Source organism: Lissotriton helveticus, chromosome 10, assembly GCF_964261635.1.
Source record: "Lissotriton helveticus chromosome 10, aLisHel1.1, whole genome shotgun sequence".
Lineage (NCBI taxonomy): Eukaryota > Metazoa > Chordata > Amphibia > Caudata > Salamandridae > Lissotriton > Lissotriton helveticus.
Window position 1 is genome coordinate 212,930,629 of NC_136071.1, and position 25,221 is coordinate 212,955,849.

Consider the following 25,221-nt stretch of genomic DNA (forward strand, 5'->3'; position numbering starts at 1 on the left):
TTGGTACATGTCTACACTGATTGGTGGTTGTATCTGGTGTTTCTATTGGATTAGGGTCATCATTGGTTGGGTATTTGAGGGTTCTGATTGGTTTCTGGGTTTCGATTCAATCATTGTAGGTTTGGGACTAGGGCTAGGGTTAGGATTTCTATTGGAAGTAGGGACTAGGGCTTCCTATGTTATTGGTTGTTGGGAGTAGGGTGGGACTAGGGCTAGGGTTAGACCTTTAATTGGAAGTAGCGATTGGGGCTTCTGGTGTGATTAGTTGCTGGACTAGGTGTGGGATTTAGAGTAGGGTTAGGCTTTCTATTGGAAGTGGGGACTAGGGCTACCTGTGCCATTGGTTGCATGGACTTGTTTTGGGACTACTGGTAGGGCTAGGGCCTTTATTGGATGTAGAGATCAGGGTTTTTGAACTGATTGGGTGCTTGGACTAGGGCTAAGATTGGCTGTAAGGTCCTGGTCTCCTATTGGTTCTAGATTTTAGGGCTAGTGTTGTGATTGGATAGTGTTAGGGCTAGGGTTCCCATTGGCTGAAGGAGTCACCTGATTACTAGGCTATAAAAGGCCAGGGTTAGGGCGTCTCAGCCCGGGCGTCGAGGCTAAGGGCAGAGAGGACAAGGGCAGCTGCCTGTTTGATCCACTTCAAGACTGGTCGGGACTAGGGCCAGAAATGCTGCCCTTTTTCTCATTTAGCAATACCCAGCCCACACCATCCACATCCACAAACCGAGCAACACACTCACACCAAATGTATACCATGCACACCACCATGCACAAATTAATGTACCAGCATGCACTACAAACCCAACCAAACAGATCTACACACCCTACTATCCCAACTACCACACATATCCACCATCACCTACAAAAAGTACACAACTCTATCATATACCACTAACACAAAGCCAATCACCACCATAGATAACTACATCCCAATCAGACACACTCTCCCTGCTGTAATTACACCTAACAGACCACCTTTTATCACTAACAAACATATAATCACCCTTCCATCAGTTGTCCAACAAACACCCTCCTCTCCCTTCTACCATAGTAACACTAACGCACAACACACACACTGCACACCACCACACTTTGTAACTCTTGCAACAAACCAGTCTAAGATAAACACTCTACTTCATTCCCTCCTACACACAACATACACTCTACTCATAAACACATCACCACCCCCTCTACGTCACAACCTGCTCTCACAAACAATACTACACAACCAAATCCATTGCATGAAACACATACATCAGCACCCTTTTTCACTACTCCTCAAAAGCAAAACATATCACACACACCAGCACAACAAGATCTTCAAGGTGCAACACCTTATAATACTTACCATCAAAAAATACAAACATATACCCACCTTTCAAACCACACAAAGGAACAAACTCCACTGCCAAGCTTTCGCTCTTCCACCACACCTAACACAGATACAGCAATACAACACCTCTCTTCTAATCGCCTCTCATCCATTGGACAATTTAGAACATTACTACATGATCCACATGCTGCACCACCTCCCCTGAATCATACACCTTCCGCCTTAAACATACGCAAAAAATATAAGCAACATGCTACACCTCACAACTTTGCTTCCCCATGTCTACTTCACAACAATGTTACACCACAAAAGCAACACAGCACTCCAACGCACTCTCAAACACCATCTCCAACACATACACATGCAGACCCATCAAAATGTCTTCTTAGCATGCTGGATGAGGAACACGATACAGGACAGCTACACGATTGCTATCCTAATACAGCTAATACCAGCACTAAAAACACACCTGCTACAAACCCTCACAATACTGATCACTCTTCTATCAAACAAAGTCCCACTATCACCAAAGGCCACTCACTAAACTGTCTACTATTAAATGCTCTATCCCTCTCTAAAAACAAGCATCACATCTACGACCTTCTCGCCGATGCAAAACCAGACATACTATTCATATCCGAATCATGGTTGGGAGAAGATATGGCTCCAGTCCTGCATGAAGCCATTCCTCTAGGCTATCAAATAATCACCCAAAATTGTATAGCCAAAAAAGGAGGTGGTCTAGCTGTTGTATTCAGGCAAACAATACATATCACTACAATTGACAACATCTCCATAAAGAATTGTGAGGCTCCTGTAACTTCCTGCTCCTTTACAGATGTCCACCTAGCAAGGCAACATTCCCAGACGCACTTCTAAACACAGTTTCAAACCTGATAACAATACACTCCAACCTATGGTTCTGGGTGACCTTAACATTTGGTTTATAAACCCAATATGACCCATTCAAAAACTATAATCACCGGCTTAGACGCATTGAACCTGCATCAGATTGTCCACAATCCGACACACACCGCTGGACATATCCTAGATGTCATTTCTGCTAATACTGAACTCGTTACCTTTCAAACTATAACTCCAGTCACATGGTCAGACCACCACTTGCTTGCCTTCCAACATAAAACAATGCTAAGCGACTCACCTAAAACTACCTTACATCCATCCACCTATCGGCCCTGGAACAAATTCAATTTGAAACACTTGGAAACACAACTTACATCTAGTACAAATCTGGAAACCATAAATTATGTTCAAAATGTATATAAGTGGCTACAGGAAGCTTTTGACATCCTGATACCACTCAAAACCACACAACAGAACAAAAGAAAAAAAGCGCCTTGGAGAAACATAGAAATAAGAGACATAAAACAATAAATTAGAAAGCTGCAACATACCTGGCTCAAAACAAATGCCAAACAAGACAAACTTCATCTACAGAAAATTAACAGATTATACAAGTCGTCTATCAAAAGAGCTAAGAAAAAATACTATTCAGACAAAATTCAAAATGCTAAATGTGCAAATGAAGAATTCTATAAAATACTCAATGAATTTCGCAAACCAAATTGCCTAGAAGGAACTCATCCTGTTACTCAAGATTTCACAGACAAACTGGCAAATCATTACACGGACAAAGCAGACATGTTGGAATCGTACTTAAAACAGAAACAAAGCACCAGCACTAACACTTGTACAAAACAACAATCCAAGAATGCTCTAATCAAGTCTCTCCGTTCCTTCCAACACATCTCACACGATGAATTTATGGACCTGGTCAATGCAAGCAGGCCTGCCGGCAGCCCTTCTAACCCCTGTCCGCCACAAACTTTCAAGACAATTCTTTTAACAACCTCTGCTGCCACTCCAGTAAGAAGAATCATCAACAATTCCTTAACTACTGGAATATTTCCAGAAGAACTCAAAAAGTCATACATACGCCCTTTACTGAAGGAACCGCTGAACCCTGACAACTACAGACCCATTACAAATGGACTGTTCCTGGGCAAACTGATAGAAAGAGCAGCGTTCGCCCAGATGTCTCAATTCATTGAAGAGAATGACATACTTTCAGACTTCCAAACATGATTCCGTCCGGAAGAAGCACTGAATCTGCCCTCTGTGTCACCTGGGATGACCTAAAGAACACAGTTGACTGCAACGTGGTTCCTGCGCTACTCCTCTTGGACCTCTCAGCTGCCTTTGACACGGTTGACCATGACACTCTGAAACAAAGACTCTATGAAGCCGGCATAGAGGGAACTGCTCTAGACTGGATTGCGTCCTACCTTCGAAACAGAACTAATGTCATCCATACCCCACCTTTCTCGTCCAAACCGTACCCACAAAAGCAGGGGTCCCTCAAGGTTCTATCATCTCGCCCACGCTTTTCAACATCTACATGAAGTCATTACCAGTACTGATCAATAAATTTCACCTTACGTGCTATAACTATGCAGATGACACACAAATACTCCTTCAACTGGAATGCCCCAAAGACATTGGAAAATCACCAATTTTCAGCTGTCTCAGAGCCGTGGATCAGTGGATGACCTGGAGCCATCTCAAATTGAATGCTTCAAAAATTGAAATACTCACGTGTGGCGATTGGAAACATTACAACCCGCTTGCCGCATGGCCTGATTAACTGGGATGACTGCCTAAAGTATCAAAGGAAGCAAGAAACCTCGGAATGACCATGGACTCCAAGCTGTCGATTTATGCCCAAGTGGATAAACTAGCAAGATCAAGCTTTGCTACTATAAAAATGCTGCAACGAATTTTCCCTCATTTGGGATTCCCACACAAGGTCCAAGCTACCATCTCCCTTGTTCTGTACAGACTCGATTACGCCAATAGCCTCTACCACGGATCACCTTTAACGACCATGAAAAGACTACAACGGATTCAGAACTCGGCTGCCAGACTACTCTTGCATATCAAACCGCGAGACCACATCTCCCCTGCCTTGAAAGCCCTGCATTGGTTAACGGTTGCCAGAAGATCCACATTCAATCTGCTTTGTATCACCCACAAAGCAATACATGGAATGGGACCACTCTTCACCAAACACATTCAACATAGGATCCTCTGCTCTAAAGGAGCATCTCGCCTCAAAATCCGACCATACAAGAAAAAAACCATGGATGGCACATCCTTCTCTGTTCAACGCAGCCAAACTATGGAACTCTTTACCCCCCAACATAAGGTCCACGACAACCATCTTATCTTCAGAAAACTACTCAAGATGTGGCTTTTCCCCACATAAGCACCATAGGCAAACAGAAATTTACAGCATATCCCTCTGTATACAAGCATTTTTTTTCACTATAGATTTTTACCTATCTTTGTGTATTACTTTGTATAAACATGTAAAATAATTATGTTGTTGAGAGATAAAAATAAATAATAATAAATAAATAAAAATAAAAAAATCATCTTTGGTCTACATGTAAATACTTCCATTGTGCATCTATGTACCTTCCATGTACTTGGATCTGTGTGTCTGTTACTTTTCTCCTGAAAAAGCATATCCAATGCACTACCCTATTTCTCATCCTGTGCCTCTATCAATATCTTTAATCTACATATACTTACCTCCTTTATGTATCTATATACTTTCAATGTAATTATGGATCTATATATTCATCACTTCTAATTTAGCATTTCCAATGCACTACCCTATTTCTCAGTCTATACTTTGCTCAATATTGCCCAGATGTAGGTAATAGCAAATTACCGAATGGTAAATACCGAATTTTACCGATTCGGTATTCACTATTCGGTAATTGCTATGTAGGTAAATAATTCGGAAAAAATACCGATTCGTTAATATTCGGTAATTACCGATTCGATAATTACCGAATCGGTAAATGCCATTGATTCCTATGGGCCTTGAAGCCCATAGGATTCAATACCAAATACCGATTCGGTAATTACCGAATCTGTAAAATTACCGATTTTACAAGCGGGACAGGGTGTCACTTTGACACCCTGTTGCACCCCTGTTTCTGGCTTTTGTGCCATGTGACACACAGACATGCCCTTAGGGCATGTCTGTGTGCCACGTGGCACAGGTGTACATGCACAGATGTGCATGTACACTGGAATTCGTTATTGACCATGGAATAGTATTCCATGGTAAATAACGATTCGGTAAGGGCCTGTGGCACTGATTACAGTGCCACCTACATCTTGATTTACAGAATCGGTAAATTTACCGATTCGGTAAATAAAATGCCCCCTACATGCCAAATCAATCAATCAATCAATCAAAGCATTTGTATAGCGCACTACTCACCCGAAGGGTCTCAAGGCGCTAGGGGAGGGGGGGTCCGCTACTGCTCGAACAGCCAGGTCTTGAGCTGCTTCCTGAAGGCGAGGTGGTCCTGGGTCAGGCGGAGGTGGGTCGGGAGGGAGTTCCAAGTCTTGGCGGCGAGGTAGGAGAAGGACCTTCCCCCTGTGGTGGCTCTTCGGATGCGGGGGACGGCGGCGAGGGCGTGGCCGGTCGATCAAAGCTGGCGTTTGGGAGCGTAGAAGTTGAGGCGGCTGTTGAGGTTTCCTGGGCCTTGGTTGTGCAGGGCTTTGTGTGCGTGGGTGAGGAGACGGAAGGTGATTCTCTTGTTGACCGGGAGCCAGTGCAGGTCTCTCAGGTGTCCGGAGATGTGGTTGCGACGGGGGATGTCCAGGATGAGTCGTGCTGAGGCGTTCTGGATCCGCTGGAGTCTCTTCTGGAGTTTGGCGGTGGTTCCGGCGTAGAGGGCGTTGCCTTAGTCCAGTGGGCTGGTGACGAGGGCCTGGGTGACCGTCTTCCTGGTCTCGGTGGGGATCCACCGGAAGATCTTGCGTAGCATGCGTAGGATGTTGAAGCACGACGAGGAGATGGCGTTGACTTGTCTGGTCATGGAGAGGGAGGAGTCCAGGATGAAGCCCAGGTTGCGTGCGTGGTCTGTTGGTTTGGGTGCGCTGCCTAGGGCGGGGGGCCACCAGGAGTCATCCCAGGCGGAGGGTGAGGATCCCAGGATGAGGACTTCCGTCTTGTCCGAGTTCAGTTTCAGGCGGCTGTTCTTCATCCATTTGGCTACCTCTTTCATCCCTTCGTGTAGGTTGGCTCTGGCGGTGGCGGGGTCGTTGGTGAGGGAGAGGATCAGCTGGGTGTCGTCGGCGTAGGAGATGATGTTGAGGTTGTGCTGGCGTGCGATGGCTGCGAGGGGACTCATGTAGACGTTGAAGAGGGTTGGGCTGAGCGAGGAGCCTTGAGGAACGCCGCAGATGACTTCGGTGGCTTCTGATCTGAACGGGGGGAGGCGGACTCTCTGTGTCCTTCCGGCGAGGAAGGAGGTGATCCACTCCAGTGCCTTCTTCTGGATTCCGATGTTGCTGAGGCGCTGTACTAGGGTACGGTGGCAGACAGTGTCGAAGGCCGCGGAGAGGTCTAGGAGGATGAGGGCCACTGTTTCTCCGTTGTCGAGCAGGGCTTGGATGTCATCGGTTGCTGCGATCAGGGCGGTCTCGGTGCTGTGGTTGGCCCGGAAGCCGGACTGCGAGAGGTCGAGGGATCCGTTCGTCTCGAGGAAGGCGGCCAGCTGCTTGTTGACGGTCTTCTCGATGACTTTTGCGGGAAACGGGAGCAGTGAGATGGGTCGGTAGTTCTTGAGGTCGGTGGGGTCAGCTGATGGCTTCTTTAGTAGGGCGCTGAGTTCGGCGTGCTTCCAGCTCTCCGGGAAGGTAGCGGTGTCGAAGGCGGTGTCGAAGGACAATGTCCCGCAGGTGGGGTGCGATGACAGTGTCGGCCTTGTTGAAGACGTGGTGAGGGCAGGGGTCGGTCGGAGATCCGGAGTGGATGTAGTTCATCGTGCGGATGGTGTCTTCGGTGCTGATCGGGGTCCAGGCGCGGAGGGTGGTGGTGGGGGGCGGTGGTTCGGTCGTGGCGTGCGTCGGTTGAGTGCTGAACCTGTTGTGTATGTCCGCGATCTTGTTGTGGAAGTAGGAGGCGAGGGAGTTGCAGAGGTCTTGCGAAGGGGTGATGTCGTTGTTTCCGGCGTTGGGGTTGGAGAGCTCTTTAACGATGTTTAAGAGTTCCTTGCTGTTGTGTGCATTGTTGTCCAGTCATTCCTTGAATGCAGTTTTCTTGGTGGTGTGGATCAGTTGGTGGTGTTTTCGGGTGGCGAGCTTGAGGGCAGTCATGTTGTCCGGTGTTGGGTCTCTGCGCCAGGCTTTCTCAAGGGCTCTGCAGTCCTTCTTGGAGCTCTTGAGTTCGTCGGTGAACCATGGGGCTTTCTTGCTGCAGGGTCTGCAAGGCAGGGTCCTCAGAGGGGCGAGGTCGTCTGGGCAGTCGCTGATCCACTTCGTGAGGTTGGTGGCCGCTTGGCTGGGGTTCGTTGCGCTGGTGGGTGGGTTCTTGCTCAGGGAAGTCGCGAGCTGGTCGGCTGTGATCTTGTTCCAGCTTCTGCGTGCAACCTGTTGCTGTTGGTGGTGGATCGTGGTCCTTTTGAAGCTGAAGTGGACGCAGCTGTGGTCCGTCCAGTGGAGTCCGGTGGCGTGGCTGAAGGCGATGTCCTTGCTGGATGAGAAGACGGGGTCGAGTGTGTGTCCGGCGTAGTGGGTGGGGGTGGTCACCAGTTGCTTGAGTCCGAGGTTAGCGAGGTTGTCCAGCAGGGTGGTGGTGTTGCGGTCGTTGTTGTTCTCCAGGTGGAAGTTGAGGTCCCCGAGGAGGATGTAGTCAGCGGAGGGGAGGGCATGCGGGCTGACGAAGTCGGCGATGTCCTCGCTGAATTGTGTGCGTGGTCCCGGGGGTCTGTAGACGAGGGTGCCTCTGAGGGTGGTCTTGGGGTTGATGTGGATCTGGAAGTGCAGGTGCTCGGCGGGTGCGAGGGTGTCGTCGGTGTTGGTCGTGATGCGGATGGAGTTCCTGTGGATGATGGCGATGCCTCCTCCTGTCTGGTTGACGCGGTCCCTCCGGATGATCTTGAAGCCGTCCGGGATGGCGATGGCGATGTCGGGCGCTGAGGAGGCGTTCATCCAGGTTTCCGTGAGGAAGGCGACGTCTGGGGCTGTGGTGTCGAGGAGGTTCCAGAGCTCGACGGCGTGTCTGTGGACGGAGCGGGTGTTGAGCAGGATGCACTTCAGGTGGCTGCTGCTGTTGCTCGTCGAGCTCTTGGGCACTGCTGGAGTGGTGCAGGTCCGGAAGCAGGTGAACTTGCAGGAGTTGCAGCAGAAGGGTTCGTGGGTGCGTCTCGGGGTGGCTCGGTAGCAACCCGGGAGTCGGCCGCCGTTGAGTGCGTTGAGTTCGGTGGCGGCGTAGGTCCGGCGGGAGGGCTGGTGACTGCGGGAGACAGGGGTCCCGGCGCTGGGCGCGGTCCCGGCGCAGACGGGGTTACCTTTGGCGCGCCTTCGGCGCACAATCGGCGTGCCCGCTGCGCGTCAACGCTGCGCGTGCGCACGGTCGCCATTTATGGCGAAGTGCAGGGAGGGAGGAGAAGCTGGGAGGCGGGAGCGGGGTGGAAGGGGGCGTGTCCACACTCCCGGCGGCGGGAAGCGGGAAGCGGGGAGCGGGGCGGGTGGGCGCAGGGTACAACAGCACTGGGGGGAGACAACAATACTAGCACAGGAAAACAAAGTATTTAAGCAAAAATACAGTACAATATCAGAATGAAGCAACAGAATGGCAGGGATGCGGGAAACTACGAGCGGCGGCGGGGGGGCGTGGCCTGAAGGCGGGAAGGCTCAGAACGGCTCAGAGCAGCGGCAGGCAGGCCGTTACCGACCAGTAATAGGCCACCTACATCTGGGCCTTAATCTTCTAGCCCAACCTTCTGACTCATCTCAAACTTCTTCTACTACTCCTTTCAATGTACTATCCTATCTCTCAACCTATACATCTATCAATATATCCTCTACATCCACTCTCTCATTTATCCCAAACCCCATACCACTACTATGATTGCCAAAATAACCCTTTTTAGACTTTCTCCTACTTGCATCATCTGACACCTCTTTTACTATACCAATCCCCTAAAACAAACCTTTCTAAACTCTTCCCTCTGAGTCCTCCCCTCCAAAACTCCTTTTTACTCACCTAAAAGCCTCCTCCTACTGCTAAGACCTACAAAAAAAAAATCCTTCACTCTTTTATCCCTCCACTATCCTTTTCAATCGAAATTAGCAGACCAACATGTTCACTTCTCAAATTTCATATTAAACTATACTAATATACTACCCAAATAACTGAATAACATATCCACTACTCAAATGACTTCATTTTTTTTAATATACTAATTTTCAACAGTAATTCTTTATGGGTTACGGAGTGGCATGCTACTCGCCAAAAAAGCGCTTCAACACCCATCTGACTGACTAATATCCACCACTGAAATTACTTCATATTTCACCATATTAATTCTCCTCTAATCGTTTGTAGGCTTCCTGAATTGCGTGCGTTAACAAGCGCTATATAAATACAAACCTTTGTCCTCCTCTATCCTTCTGCTATCATTCCAAATCCAATTAACTGACTAACCTATCCACCACTTAAAATGTACTTGCATGTTTCACTATACTAATTCAACACTAATCCTCTATGGGTCCTGGAGTAGCGTGCTACTTGCCGAAAAAGTGCTTCGACGCCTCGTCAGGGGTAGTAAGCGATATATAAATGCAATTACAATAACAATACAATACAATATGTAGGTGGGCACCATGAATGCCCCTCAGTGCCCACAGCTTAAGGCAAGGAAGGAAGGGGGGCCCACTACGGGCCCCCAATATCCCATTCTGCCTGCCTGTTCATGGCTGGTTAACCGCCATGAACAGGCAGGCGGAAAGAGACATCGTACTCCCTACGGGGGTGCCTGGTAGGCATTGTCACATTGTAGGGAATACGAGGCCCCTCTCTGCACCGGTGGGCTCAAGGAGCCCGGCGGATGCATGTTGGTCAGTGTTTCCGACCGCCATCACACCGCCCGCCATTGTAATATGATGGGTGGAGAAACTGTCTACGATGGCGGTGAGACCGTCACAGACAGGCTGTCGTGGCAGTCTCACTGCCATCGTAATCAGGCCCTTAGTATGTAAAGTCGACATCTATGGCCACCGTATTTTTTTGATAGTATTTATTATTGCAGATATTTTTGTCAGCAATATTCTGTCCAACCAGGCCCCATAAGACCAATGAGGTCTGAAAAAGAGTTTGCAAAGCACCTCTGGTGCAGTTGGTTGAATTGGGACTAGTATGTGATGGAGCACCAGTAGATCCCTCCATGATGTCTAAGCCCTTTATCCTGGATCATCAGCATAGTTCTACCTAGTGCTTGCAGATGTTCTGACTCTTGGGTGGTATCTTCTCCCCAGTGCATTTCCGGCTGATAGCATGCCTGATCACCAGACATGAACGCTGGACTAATTGGGTTTTGGACCGCAAATACAACTTCCACTGTCTTCAATATAAGGTTGGGAAGCAACTTATTCCTCTCCTCAGTCATATTGTAGACAGTCTGTGATAGAACAACTGCAGACTGGTAATGGATGTTCATGTGTTTTTTGAATGGCTCAGTAATGGGTGATTTTGCTTGTCTGCGTTGTGTGCATAATGTACGTGAGGTTGGAGTATTATTCCCCCCTTGATGTAAACACATGTGCTGCTCAGGACAAAAGCAGGTGGCAGGAAACATGGAGCAAAGCACAACTGTCCTCCAGTCATAGAAGAATCACTAGGGATGTCAACCGTTAACTCTATCACACCAAGGGAATAATACTGCTCAGAATATTACTCCTAGTAGTTAGTAGATGTATTCAGGTCCGCAGTCAGTTTAACATTCTGCACACATGTAATGGGAAAAAGAAGAAAGCACACACATTAATAATTGTAGCATCATGCTCCAAACATTTTCCCTGTCCAAGTAGGGACCCTTACTTCTAGTGAGGGTAAGGGGGATTACACTCTTAAAATAACCCCTGCTCACCCCAATGATAGCTTGGCTGAGCAGTCATGCTTATCTCAGAGGCTATGTGTAAAGCATTTACACATAACACACAGTAGTCAGCCAGTCATAATCACTTTATTTGGTTAAAAGCATACTACAAAAATTCATTTTAACATAGCAATAAGACATAAGAAGCGAACATTGTATAATAAACTAACATCTTAGACATGATAGACAACCAATTCAATGATTAATTCATTATAAATATATATATATATATATATATATTTTAAAGAGTATTTGTTATATTCCAGATCATGGAGTCCCTCTCTTTTTTTTTCCTTATTCTAACCGCCACAGTTAAAAAACTAGCTGTGTTGAAAATTTCACAGACATTGGTCAGCATCTGTAGCTATATAAGAGCTGGCCTCACCTGCAAGAAGCCTTTGCCCCTTAAAATTGGTAATATAAAATGTTTTCAGATGTGCAAAAAATGCTCGCAGAACAAAACAAATTGCGACATGTCCTGGTTGGAAAAGTTATCACACGTGCAGGGACCCAAATCCCCCACCTTTCTCCACCCCTGGCATTCAGCAAATAGAAAGTGCAACTTATTAAATCTAAATCTTACTAGAGGGAAACGGTGATGCAGGTTAGTTACTACATTTAAATAGAGTTCAATTGCGCATTTAGTTTTTAATAGTTGATGGGCTCCTGCCGTGGTTTCATCAACTCCCTGGCCTCTCTTTCAGTAGTATGTATCATGTATAGATACGTTTCCTTAGCCCACAGCAGATCTTCCTTCAGTAGTTTATCTGGAGAACTTAATAACTCGGGACATCCTAATTGCATTGGTATCCTTTTCACATAACTCAGCCAGGGAATACTACTTGTTCTATCTAATGTTAGGCAACCACGCATGATCTCCCGGTTCATTTCTAGTTCCAGATTTATCCAGGTCACTTTCCATTTAAGTAAGGGTGCCATTCCAGTCAAATCTGACACAAAACCTGTGCCAGTTTCTTGGCGGATAATATAAGAAGGTGTTGTTTGTGGCACCGATAGCAGGTTTCTTAAAAATTTATTTTCCACTATTTGGATATCCTTGACTTCTCTATATTCCCAAATTTTAGAGCCATAGTTTGTAATAGCGAAGCATTTTGCTCTATATTTACCATTGCTTGTATTGGCTTTGCCTCTAGCCTACGTGCAAAATCTAGAACCGCTATTGTAGATCTGGCCATTGCATTTCCTTTGCAGTACCCACGTGCCCCTGGAACACCTAAGTAAGATAATGTAGTTACCCTAGCTATTTCATTTCCTTCACAATAGTGCATTTTGGGTGTTCTGGGTTTAGAATCCAAGATCATTGTGTGAGATTTAGATAAATTTACAACAATCTCATAAAATCGGCAAAGGTACTTAAAAGACACTGTAGCCAACTCCTGTTCTGGCTAATAAATCTGCATCATCAGCATATAGGAGAGATGGAATCAGCTGTTCCTCCACACGCAGAATATCCTTGCTAGCTCCCCCTAGGGTTGATTCCAAGTTGTTAATATATGAAGTAAACAATAGGGGGGGTAAAATGTATTCCTGTCTGACTCCTTTTATGATGCCCATTCCCTGCGTGTGGTTACATAAACGGTGTACCTGGGGGTCCCTGGTCTTCCTGGTCCCTATATATATATATATATATTCACTGAAAAAACCATAGGTTTCAGGCACGTTATAGTTAGAAATTAGCATTTAAAAAACCTTAGAAATTCACTAAAAAAAACATAGGTTTCAGGGGTGTTATAGTTAGTTGGACATTTCACTCATACAAAACCATAAAAATTCCCCCGTTACAGTTAGTTCGGCTGATTATAACTTGCGCGCCCGCAATGCACTGCTGATGACATCACATATTACATCACTGCAGGAGCCGGCCGTGGAGGGTGGGGGTCCCTAGGGCCATCGAGGGATCCAGGAGGGGGGGCCGCATGGCCCCCCTCCCACCATTTACAAAGCCCCGGGGTGGTGGTGCCCGGGGCTTGGGGTCAGTCCCCTGGGCATGTGGGGGGGTTCAAGCCCCCCACACAGGTTTGTTTATTTTACAAAAATACAAGCCCCGGGGGGTGGCTGTCCCCAGGGCTGCAGGAGGCCGTGAGCCCCCTGCAAATATTTTTTTTAAATCCCCGGGGGTGGCGGTCCCCGGGGCTGAGGGTCCCCTGAGGGCCCCGCATCACAATATAAAGATTGCCCCCGGGACTTGGCCCACCCGGGGGCTAAATATTAACGAAGCACGCTTCTTTTTTTTTTTCGCGCCCGGATTCGCGGATTCTCTGCGCATCCCGCTATTTTTAGAAAAGTAATTTTTGGGGCCTTGGGGGTCCTTGTGGGACCCCCTGAGCAGGCCTAGGGGGTCAGGGTGTTCCTGCCCTGCCCCTTTTTTGTGTTTTGCACGTTTGTTTTTCTCTTTTTTTGTGCCTCGGTTCTACCGAGGCACAAGATGGCTGCCAACACTTCCTGGTTTGGAGTGTTGACCACCAATTAGCATGCAGCTCGTGATCGGGAGGGTGCGTGGATACTGCGTGCCTCTAGATATATACATTTTTTTATTTTGATTTTCTCTGCAACTATTGAATAGATTTACACCATTTAAAAAACCAAGGGCTACCTTTTTGCCAAGTTTGGCGTAATTCCGTTCAGCAGTTTGGGCTGTAGCTGTGTCTAAAGTTTCCTATGGGAAATTGCATGGGGAAAACACGTTTTTGGACCCCCCTTTTTTCTCTGCCCCCCCTTGACAAATCACCCCGAAACTTTTAAGATAGGAGCAAACCAGAGCGGGCCATAAGTTTTGAAAATGTCATGAAGATTCGTCAATCGGCGCCAACGTTATTGGGAAGAGAATGTTGCGATTTTCCTATGGTAACTAGGTCCCAACTATAACTACCTACTGGCGACCGCCAGTAGGTAATATATATATATATATAGACCACAAGTTCTTTCAGGTAAGTTTATTTTCAGTTTTTCGTAGTCCAACCAACCATGACGCGTTTAGGGCTTTGCAGCCCTTGTTCACATGCAGGGAATAGCTGATTTGTTGTGACATTTAAAGTGCATTTGTGCCCCGCCTACTGCCCACCTCCAAAGATGGTCATGTGACCAAACTATATGGACAACAGACTATCATTGTGAGTGTCCATTATTAAGAAGACAGAATCAATTCCCAATTGTTTTCTTGCTGATGGTAAAGCAATTATACAATAGAGACCACACTTCGAAATTGGCATATTTACAATACTTTGCATAAATGCGTTTTGTACATATCATTGTGTCGGTTTTGTTCTCCTTTTTTCCACAGAAAAAATGATTAAAGTAATTCATGCTTGCTATAGATGTAATACCTGGTTGAATCCAGTAAATCACAAAGAAAAAACCAACATACACATTTGTACAAGATAAAAGTAATGGTAATTTCGACTTGCTTTATGTCTATATGGACACAAGAAGGGAGAGCAAAGTTGTGCAAAAAGGGCAAAAAAGTGCTACAGTACTAACGACCAAACAGCTACGGCAACCCTGCCTAGTGTGCAAAGAGGCTTTATATAAAGTGCATACTTTCAATTCTAGAAAATGATAAAATCAATGATATACATTGTATTGCTAAAAAAGAGAATGCACATTAGAAAATATATATTACCTGTATTAAAATTAGCAACTGGGCCATATTATTTAATTAAGGGTAAATATAAAATGCACTTCTAAAAACAGCAATTTCATCATGATTTCTTATTTTTAAAAGAATATAAAAGTAAGTGCAGTGATAAATAACATAGAGATAAAACTTAATGGTCGTGAGGGAGAAACAAGTGCCACAGATGTAAAGTGGCCAAAGAAACGGAAAATTGGAAAGACCAAAACTTTTCATTATATGACCATATAAATATACAAATTCCCATATATGTATACCTAGTGCAGAAAATTATAAAACTCTATAGATAACAGGGAACCTGACTATCTATTAAATTTCATAAATAGTGGTGATTAATCATTTTCATTATACACAGGTGCGTAAATGGGCAACAGGGAACCTGACTGCCCATTTGACCAGAAAACCATCTGGTCATGATAATGGAGCTTAGCTAAATTTAACTGAGTCAATGTGAGAGCTAGACAGAACAACTTACAACAACAGGATGTATGAGACTGCTTCCTGGTCATATTGTACTTAAAGAAAGTTGTATATATCTTCGGTGTTACTCAGGCCATTCGGCCATTTACTGTCAAATTGTAGAATGAAGCGCGTCTCAAGTTGCCGCAATAACAACTCTTTATTGCCTCCTCTTTGCAAGGGCGGTACCGATCCCACCACATAATATGTAAGACAGTTCAGGTCTTTACTTTATTGTGCCTTAGTGCAAAATGGCGGGCTACTGGATAGGTGGGATCGTTGTGTAGTATTGCCCTAAGATGTTGCAAAATTCTGACGTGCACCTGGGCTTTTGTACTTCCTATGTAGTGTAAACCACAGGTGCGTGTCAGAACATAGACTGCGAAGTCAGTTTTGCAATCATGACAACCTTTGATTGGAATGTCTATTGAGCTAAACGGTGTACGATAATGTGTCTTATTCTCACCGAATTTACACGCCCTACAATGTGTGCATTTGCGGAAACCAGGCTTAGCCTTTAGCCATATATCTTTTTGTTTAAGTTTTGGGCTGCCGACATGTAAAGAAGCTCCCATGTTTCTAGCCCTACGAAAAGTTACTATTGGTTTTTGTGGTACAATTCAGAATGTTATCAGTGAGAACTATCGGCCAATTCTTTTGAATGATCTTTTTAATGGCATTTTCTTCACTGCTGTACGCAGTGATGAATCTAGGACAGGTGTTAGTCAATATGTCTGGATCAGTAGGGGACTCAATAGTGTCTGTGTCAGAATTAAATTTAGACAACAAGCTCTCTCTGCTTCTTAACCTTGCTTTAGCCAAAGCTTGGTTAAACATGCGATCAGAATAGCCACGTTCTTTAAAACGGGCCCTGAGATCATTAACACAGCTCTCAAAATCTTCAGCAGAATTACAGATTTGTTTAATCCGTAGAATTTCTCCAAAAGGGATGCTATATATTGTATGCTTAGGATGAAGACTTGAGGCATGCAATATGGTATTGCCTGATGTTGGTTTGCGGTGTAGGGTCGATTCTAATCTATTGGCTCTCACATATAGTTGGACGTCCAAAAATTCTATCTGCTGAGGACTGATGTGAGAAGTGAAGCGAAGATTGAGGGAGTTTATATTAATTTCTTCTATAAAGGATTTTGCCTCATCTTCACTACCTTGCCAAAGAATGAAAATATCGTCAATATATCGTAGATATTTGACAATTGTTTCTCTAACCCACACTGCATGCGTGACACCCAGGACCTGCTCCTCCCACCAGCCTACCTGCAAGCACGCGTAGCTGGGGGAGAAGCAGGATCCCATGGCCACGCCTCGTAGTTGTCTCCACAGTTCTTTACCAAAAGCAAAATAGTTGTTGTTTAGACACCAACTCATCAGTTCAAGGATGACTTTATTATGTTCATAAAAGTCAGCTGATCGTGTGTCCAAAAAGTACTTAGTCGCTCTTAGTCCCTCTTCATGTCCAATACTTGTATAGAAGAACTCTACGTCCAATGTAATAAGTAGCATGTCCTCTTGCCATTCTAAATCCATGATTTTTAAAAGGAAGTCGCTGGTGTCATGGACATAACTGGGCAATTGGGTGACCAGATCTTGTAGGAAGTAATCAATATAGCGACCCACATTTTCTCCCGTGCTGTTGATAGCCGAGATAATCGGTCTTCCTGGAGTTGGCAAGGTCTCTTTGTGGATTTTTGGTATTAGATAGAAAACAGGGAGTACATACACATACATATATATATATATATATATATATATATATATATATACATATATATATATATATATTTATTTAAAGTGGCTAAACCACTGCTCCTCTGGATATTACATTCCAGTGGTCTACCCTTTGTGTCAGAGAAAAATGGTATATTAATGATTTTCCAGAACTTAGCACTATTCTTAATAACATCTATAGACAATAGATAATTCCAAGCATCATGTTTAATTTCTGATTTACACGTGTGTATGGCCACATTATATGTTTTTCTATGGACAGCTATTAAAATGTTATCTTGCAGTTTTTGCTTTAACGCGAGAGGCAACTTTTGGTGAGCAACTGTGCAATTGTGATCAAACCATCTCTCACCTCTATTTAAAGATTCTCTGTGCGGAAAATGTGAGAGCTCTAGTCACCCGATTACAAATCTTAAAGTAACCTCTAAGAATTTCAGCGTCCCCTTTCGTGTCATCTAAGCAGAAATCAATCTTGGTTCTGACAATATCAAATACATAATTTGGGAAATGATCCAGGACTACCTTGCACCATTTAAGTCCATGGCCTTGGTCTTTTACTTTCGGATTAGAGACAGAAACACATCTATTTATTTTAGGGGTAACTACTACTGTAATGTGTATGGGATTATGATCACTAAAGTGTGACCATTTGGCTCTATATGTATATTGTAGAATTCGGACCCCTTCGCTTGAAGGATGGGATATCATCCTTGTCATGGATGATATCCCATCTTTGGGTATGATAGGCCAAATTCGGCTAAAGTATCCTCTAAAACCCACCTTGTTGTGTGTGTTTAAAATGTGTCTCTGGGTGGTTGCCAGGGCCAAGGCTATCAGTGATATGGCAGTTCTTTGGGCATAAGTGTATTTTAAAATCTCAAGAAAATAACTGAATAAGGTGTAAATGGCTTTTCCTTGTATGACTCCAGAAAGCAATAAAGACTGCACAAATGTTCATTTGGAGAAATTCTATCAAATGAGTTATAAAAATTAACAATAAGTATTTTAGATGCATTTATGGTCGTGATCTGAACCACTAAACAATACACTGACCCAGAGTTTAATTTACAATGATTATCTATAACATTTAAAGAAATTGAAGTTATTAAACCACCCTTTGGCCTACCAGCTACGGAAGGCCTTGCAGGCTCAAAATAAGTTGTATAACCATCCAACCACATTTTCAATTTCTTAGTACTATTGAAGCCCAGCCACATCATAATCCCTTAGCAAACCATTCCCCCTAACATTGTCAATTTTTGTTCTTTAACCCTGCTATATTCCAGCTAAGTACCTTGGAATGTTCAATTGTTCTTGCCTCCTCCCCCAATGAGGGATTGATAATATGAGTACAAAAATTGCCTGTATCCCGTCCATGAATAGGGGAACAATTCATTAGTCAGTCATTACTGTCCAACTGGCTCAGTGGGGCAAATCTATTTGCTAATTCAAGCCTATTTTCTACTACCCTTTCTCTTGTTATATCAGCAGATTTTGAGTGACCTATGGAATGGTAAGTGGAAAAGCCATCATTGTTCTTAGGTCTGGCACATGGCCCATAACTACCTACCCCTCTAGATTGTCTCAACTGAACTTTCGAGTCTTTGGAATGCTCATCCAAAACTGGAAGATAAAAATAACCCAGACGTAATGCTTTAATCCCGCCCGGGCCATGGTTATAATTCTCTCAAAATACATCTATCTGATGAAAGTTAATAACAATGCAGTCACCCTTTTCTAATTTTGGGAAACAGCCAACTCATCCCACCAGCCTGGCCAATATAATGTGTGAGGATGCTCTAAAACCCCCCATTGTAGAGATTTTTACACCAGAAGTTTACTTTACGGTGAGCTCTTCTGTTGTTTCATTAATGTTATCTTTAATAGGGAGCATCCCTGTTAGTACAGCTACCAAAGGAGTAGCCTCGAGTGGTAGATGAAGCCTTCCTTGGTTAACAGACTATTGTGTAAGCAATTTACTAACCACCATCGTGTGTGGGGCTTCCACCAGCCGGAGGAGCCTCCATTGGATTCCACTGTTAACCCCCTGCCGGGTTTCAATACTGTTCCCTAAGGTAACCTTGTTAGGTTTTAACGGCCCTGGATGTAGGGTGTTATAAAGCTCCTCCCCCATGGATGCCACCTTTTGTGTATGTTGGGTATTTTGGGCTCTATTAGACACATTATCCATGACACTTTTTATCCTTCACCCTAACCCTAGCACTGGAGTCCACCAGTTCGCCCAATTGAGTCTCTATTCTGGACAGCTTCTCTATCATGCCTTCTAACCCAGACTTGACACAGGTGATGAAATCCTCCCTAAGTGTCCCAAGGAGTGTATCAATGCACAACTGGATTGAGTCCACCATTAATGTATATTACGGTAAGAGAGCAGCTGATCCTCCGTAATCAAGGGTCTTTCAGCCCCCTCCTGACTTGGTAGCTCAGTTGTAATAGAACCCAGCTTCAAGCCTCTTTTCCTCCTTATTTTGTTGGGGACTGTGTTCGGGACTGGTGATGCATTCCTTTCAAGGCTCCCCCCCTTCTTCTGTCTGTGAATCCTGTTGTAAAGTCAACAAGCTTTGCTTGGCCCTGGTAGAGTCACTCTCCTCCACCACTGAGTCAGTAGCAGTGTTAACTGCTAATGTTACATGGTGTGGGAATACTGAAGGGGGAGTATTGATAGATATTGCCGCAGTACCCAAGCTCAACTGCTCCTCTAGGTTATTTATCTTGGTTGTTAAGGCCCCAATAGCTGTTGTAAAGTAGGATATAATGGAAGCACAATTACGTGGTACCTTTGGCTTGGCCTTTACCAGATCAATGCTTCATGGATGTTTGCGCTTACCCGTGATGACTTCTTCACCAAAGAGTGGTGGCCAAGCCCAGACTCTGTCGGCCGCTGACGGGCACAGACGGGCCAGCCCTGGCCGGGGCTTTGACTGGGAATGGCCTGGGCACACCCGCACGCGTCCCTAAATGTATTCGCCTCCTGGTGCGTACAGCAGATGTTGACGACTTCCGAGCCTCTTGGCAGGCTGAGGGTTGTGGTTTTGGCTTCCTCGTGGCTCTCGTGGTTGCAGAAACAGTCAGAAACTGCCGAAATGGGGGAGGAGCTTGGCGGGCATCCGTGATGGCCGCGTGAGCACAGCGCTCTCCGGACCCCCGCCACTCCCGGCATAATATCCTGAACATATCCTGATTTTTCCCGAGGATTTGTGTAGAGGACACTGGGCTGATCTTCCTGTGGTTTTTGAATTCTGATTTGGACCAGGGACACCGAAGATACGACGACTCGAACTTTCGGGGTCCGCCCTGGAGGTGCGCCCGGGTCTGGGTGAGGCACAGTGGCCGTGTCTGAGTTGAACAACAACGGCAGGGGGATTCGACTGGTGGGTCCCCCTCTTAAGTTTCGGTTTCGATTCTGCCTCAGACTGTGCATCTGGCAAAGGAGTCTGGCCCTTGCTGGGTCCGGCGGCATGAGACTGCTGTTGTGCCTTTGGCTAGCTTATTGTCCTTCCAGGCTGGCTCACACCTAGAGGTACCCTCGTCGCTGCCTTTCGGCTACAACGCCCTGCTCTCCTGTGGCCGTTTTCACCGGGTCGAGTGAGTCCCCTGGGACGCGGTCTCCAACATGGCGGGCAGAGGGGACCGAGAGACTCGGAAGACCAAAACGCCCCTTCGCGGGGGCCCGGTCCAGTCTAATGTCATGGACCGGTACACCCATTCGAAGGGGTCCCCTGGAGCCGCCTTGCCTGGCCCGAGTGCAGTTGGCCACACTGTGGAAGAGTCGACAGAGCCTTCCTTGCAGGACATCATGGGCGCCATTTCTGGCATGAAGGAAACATTAGGCCTACAGTACGAAGCTTTGGCCCACAAAATCGACACCGTGGCCATTGACGCGAACTTGATTCGGGCCGACCTATCTAAAACCAACGAGAAGGTGAAGTCATTGGATCTCAAGTCATCCAGCCTTACGGCCGACGTTTCGGAGATACAGACGGAGATTGGCAACCTCCGAAGGGTGAACGATTTCATGACCCGGCGCTTGGAGGACTTTGAAAACAGAGCACGTCGTTGTAACGTGCGTGTGGTTGGTGTTCCGGAAAATCCGGACCCGCATTCTGTTGATCTCCTGGTCGAGGACCTGATACAGAACTACCTCTCTCCGTCTGGGTTGAGTAAATTCTTCGCAGTGGAACGTGCCCATCGTGTTCCGGGAGGCCAGGGCAAGCCTGGCGCCCCGCCGAGGCCTATTGTTGCGAAACTCTTTCATTATAGGGACCGGGACGCTATCCTGCAGGCATCGCGAGTGAAGGGCCCGGTGGCCTTTGAGAATGCCACGGTGAACTTCTACCCGGACTTTTCCCAATTGGTGCAGAAACAGCGTATGGGCTTCCGTGGAGTCAAGAAGCGTCTCCGGGACTTGGGACTGCGCTACGCTATGCTTTTTCCAACCAGGCTGCGTGTTGAATACAATGACCGGACCCTTTTCTTTGATCGGCCTGATTCCGTGAATGACTGGCTGGACTCTCTGCCGGACCGACCTCCTGGGACTGAGCCCGCCGAACACCTGGGTGGTGGCGAGGGTGGTGTAGAGAGCTGAACTTGTGGTCTATGCCTCGGTCACCGTGCCAAGTCACTTCTTCTGTGATTCTATGCCTAAGTGCCTCTATTTTCTGTGTGTTCTCCTCTTTCTTTATTTTGTTCGGGGTGGCGGGTGGGACAGGGCCTTTCCTCCTCCGGGGTCTTTTTGTAGAATGGGGGTTTCTGGGCGACAGGCACACTGCATGTTGGGGTGGCTTTTTAGCTTCTTGCAGGGGTGCAGGGTGGGGGGTGTTTTCTTGGTCGTTGGGGGGTGGGTTGATGGGAAGTTTGATGTTTGTGTTTTGTTTTTTCAAGGCGATTCTATTTTGCTAATGGTATTTTCGATGTCATGCTCACTGGGGGAGGGGTCCGGCATCACTGTGTGGGATGGGGGGTAGCGGGTTGAGGTTTATTTCGTGGAATGTCAATGGTCTGGGGGATCGTATAAAGCGGGGTGTGGTGTTGCAATGTCTACGACGTTTGTCTCCTGATATTGTCTTTCTGCAGGAGACTCATCTAGTGGGCAATACTTGTCGTGCAATGAACAGGTGGGGCTATCGCCTCGTCGCACATTCGGGGTTTACCACGGGTTCCAGGGGGGTGGGCATCCTTGTCCGGGCTTCCCTCCCCCTGGCGATTGATGATGTGATCCTTGATGATCGGGGGCGTTACGCCGTCCTCGTGGGGCGCTACGAGGGTCGGACCCTTTCCCTGTTTGCCATTTATGTGCCCCCGGTCTACAGACCTCTATCTTTTCCGATTTGGGCCGAGTGTTGTTGAGCCTCCCAGATAGTACTCTTTTCATGGCGGGTGACTTTAACTCTGTGTTCTCCGGTCTACATGATCGTCACCCCCCTAGGGACACTCCTTCGGCCCAACAATGGCTGGGTGGGTTTCTGGATACTTTTGGGTTGGTGGATTGTTGGAGACTCATGCAGCCTACTCAGCTTCAATACACGTTCCATTCCGGGGCCCATGGGAGTCTGTCTAGACTGGATTATTTCCTGATGCCTGCGGCGCAGTCGTCGGCTGTTCGGGAGATTAGACACCTCCCTCGGGGCATCTCTGACCATTCTCCGCTTTGGCTTTGTTTTGAGATGGGGGTGGCGGCGGCGGGCCGGGTGGCTCCTATCAATCCGTGGTATCTAACCTCCCCCGAGACCCGTGGTCTCTTGATTAAGTCGTTGGACAATTATTTTCTAGACAACGAGGGGTCCGTCTCCTCTGCGGTGTCCCTATGGGAGGCCTTTAAGACAGTGATCCGCGGGCAGGCCCTTTCCCTTATTGCTGAATCCAAAACGGCGAGGAATCAGGAGGTGGTGGAACTCGAGAGGGAGATTGTTGGGATAGAGGCTGACTTGGAATTGACTGTTACTCCTGATAAACTTCACGCCCTGGGTCTGAAACAATTTGCTTATAGGTCTCTGGTTACGGACGCGGCTAAAATGATGTTTCGGGAACAACAGGGTCGTTTGTATGATGTTGGGGACAAAGCGGGTAAATTGCTGGCGTGGTTGGACAAGAAGGAGAGGGCGAATCGTGTGGTACCGGTGATTCAGACTTTGAATGGTGTGAGAGTGACTGACCCGGTTGAAATAGTGGAATGTTTTGCAGACTATTTTCGTGTGGTTTATTCCCCTGTGTCTGAACGGGATGTGGATGACTCTCGCCTCTTGTTGCGTGATATAGCTCTGCCCTGTGTCTCCGATTTAGACCGAGTCTCTTTGGAGTCTCCTTTCTCCACGGACGAGATAGCGACTGCCATTCGCTCACTCCGTTCGGGCAAGGCTTTGGGCCCGAATGGATTGCCAATTGAGTTGTACAAGCTACGTCCTGATAGGGTGGCGCCCTATCTTCGTACCATGTTTTTGGAGTCCCGGGAACGGGTTATTCTCCCATATGATCAGCGGCTGGCTACGATCGTTGTTATTCCTAAGGAAGGTAAACCCCGGGACCTTTGTTCGTCTTATAGGCCCATTTCCCTGTTGAATGTTGAGCCCAAGGTTCTGGCTAAGCTCCTGGCTACCCGCCTCCTGACGGTTATTAGCGGTTTGATTCATCCGGACCACTCCGGTTTTATCCCGCATCGTAACACAGCTCTTAATCTCCATGGAGCCATTGCGAGGGCGGGGCTTCTGACGGAGCCGGCCATTTTGGCTTCGCTTGATGCCTCGATGGCCTTTGATACGATAGAGTGGCCCTATCTTTGGGCAGCTCTTGAGAAATTTGGTTTCGGCCCTGGATTTATTGGTTGGGTGAAGTTACTATACGCCGAACCCCTGGCGCAGGTTGTGGTCAACGGTCGAGTTTCTGTTCCCTTTTGCCTTGGTAGGGGGACCAGACAGGGGTGCCCCTTGTCTCCGCTACTTTTTGCTCTTGCTTTGGAGCCACTAGCTGCGTGGCTTCGATGGGAACCTTCACTCAAAGGGATCCGTTGGTCACCAGATTTTGAGGACTGCGTCTCGCTTTACGCGGATGACATTCTTCTTTACCTTACTTCCCCGCGCAAATCTTTAAATGTTCTATTTGACGTTCTTACTTCGTTTGGCGCTAACTCTGGTCTGGTTATTAATTGGGCTAAGTCCTGTGTGTATGTTCTTTCGGGTGTTCTGCCCCCGTTGCCGGATAGATTCCCTATCCAGGTTGTCCAGTCTGGCTTCAAATATCTGGGGATCTTCATTACGCTGGACTCCTCACTCCCGTTTGAACGTAATCTCCTCCCCCGCTTCTTAGACTGCGACTGGATGTGGCTCGCTGGCGTAAGTTGCCCTTGTCCCCTCTGGGCAGGGCTGCCCTTTTCAAAATGATGTCTTTGCCACGATTCCTGTACGCACTTCAGAATTCCTATGATGACGTTCCCACTATCTATTTCCGAGAGATTGAGAGTCTCCAGAGGCAGCTGATTTGGGACGGGCGTCCACGTATCGCCCTTGCGAAACTTACCATCCCTTGGTTTGACGGGGGCATGGCGCTCCCTGATATCAAGAGATATTACTGGGCTACCCAGCTGTCGGCCATTAACCATGCAATGTATTCCCCGGGTCGGGATCCGGCCTTTGAGATGGACAGACTCCAGCTGCCGGGAGGGGATTTTAATAGAGCGCTTTATTCCAGGTCGGCTGGGCGCCATCTTATGGGCCCGTCCAAGATTGCAGTCAGTGTGTGGCGCGCCGCGAATGTGAGTCTGGGATGGGAGAATCGTCTGACACTGGCGACGCCGCTTTATGCTTCCGAGCGTTTGGGATGTCTCTGGTCTACTAAGGGCTTTGACCGCTGGGATATGATTGGGATATGTAGAGTGGGTGATGTCTGTGTGAATGGTAGAATGAAGTCCTTTGAGGCCCTTCGGGCCGAATATGACTTGAGTGATAGGGAATGTTTTCGTTATCTGCAGGTCCGACATGCCCTGGCCTCTGTTTTGACTCCTGATGTGGCCCTCCCCGAGTCCT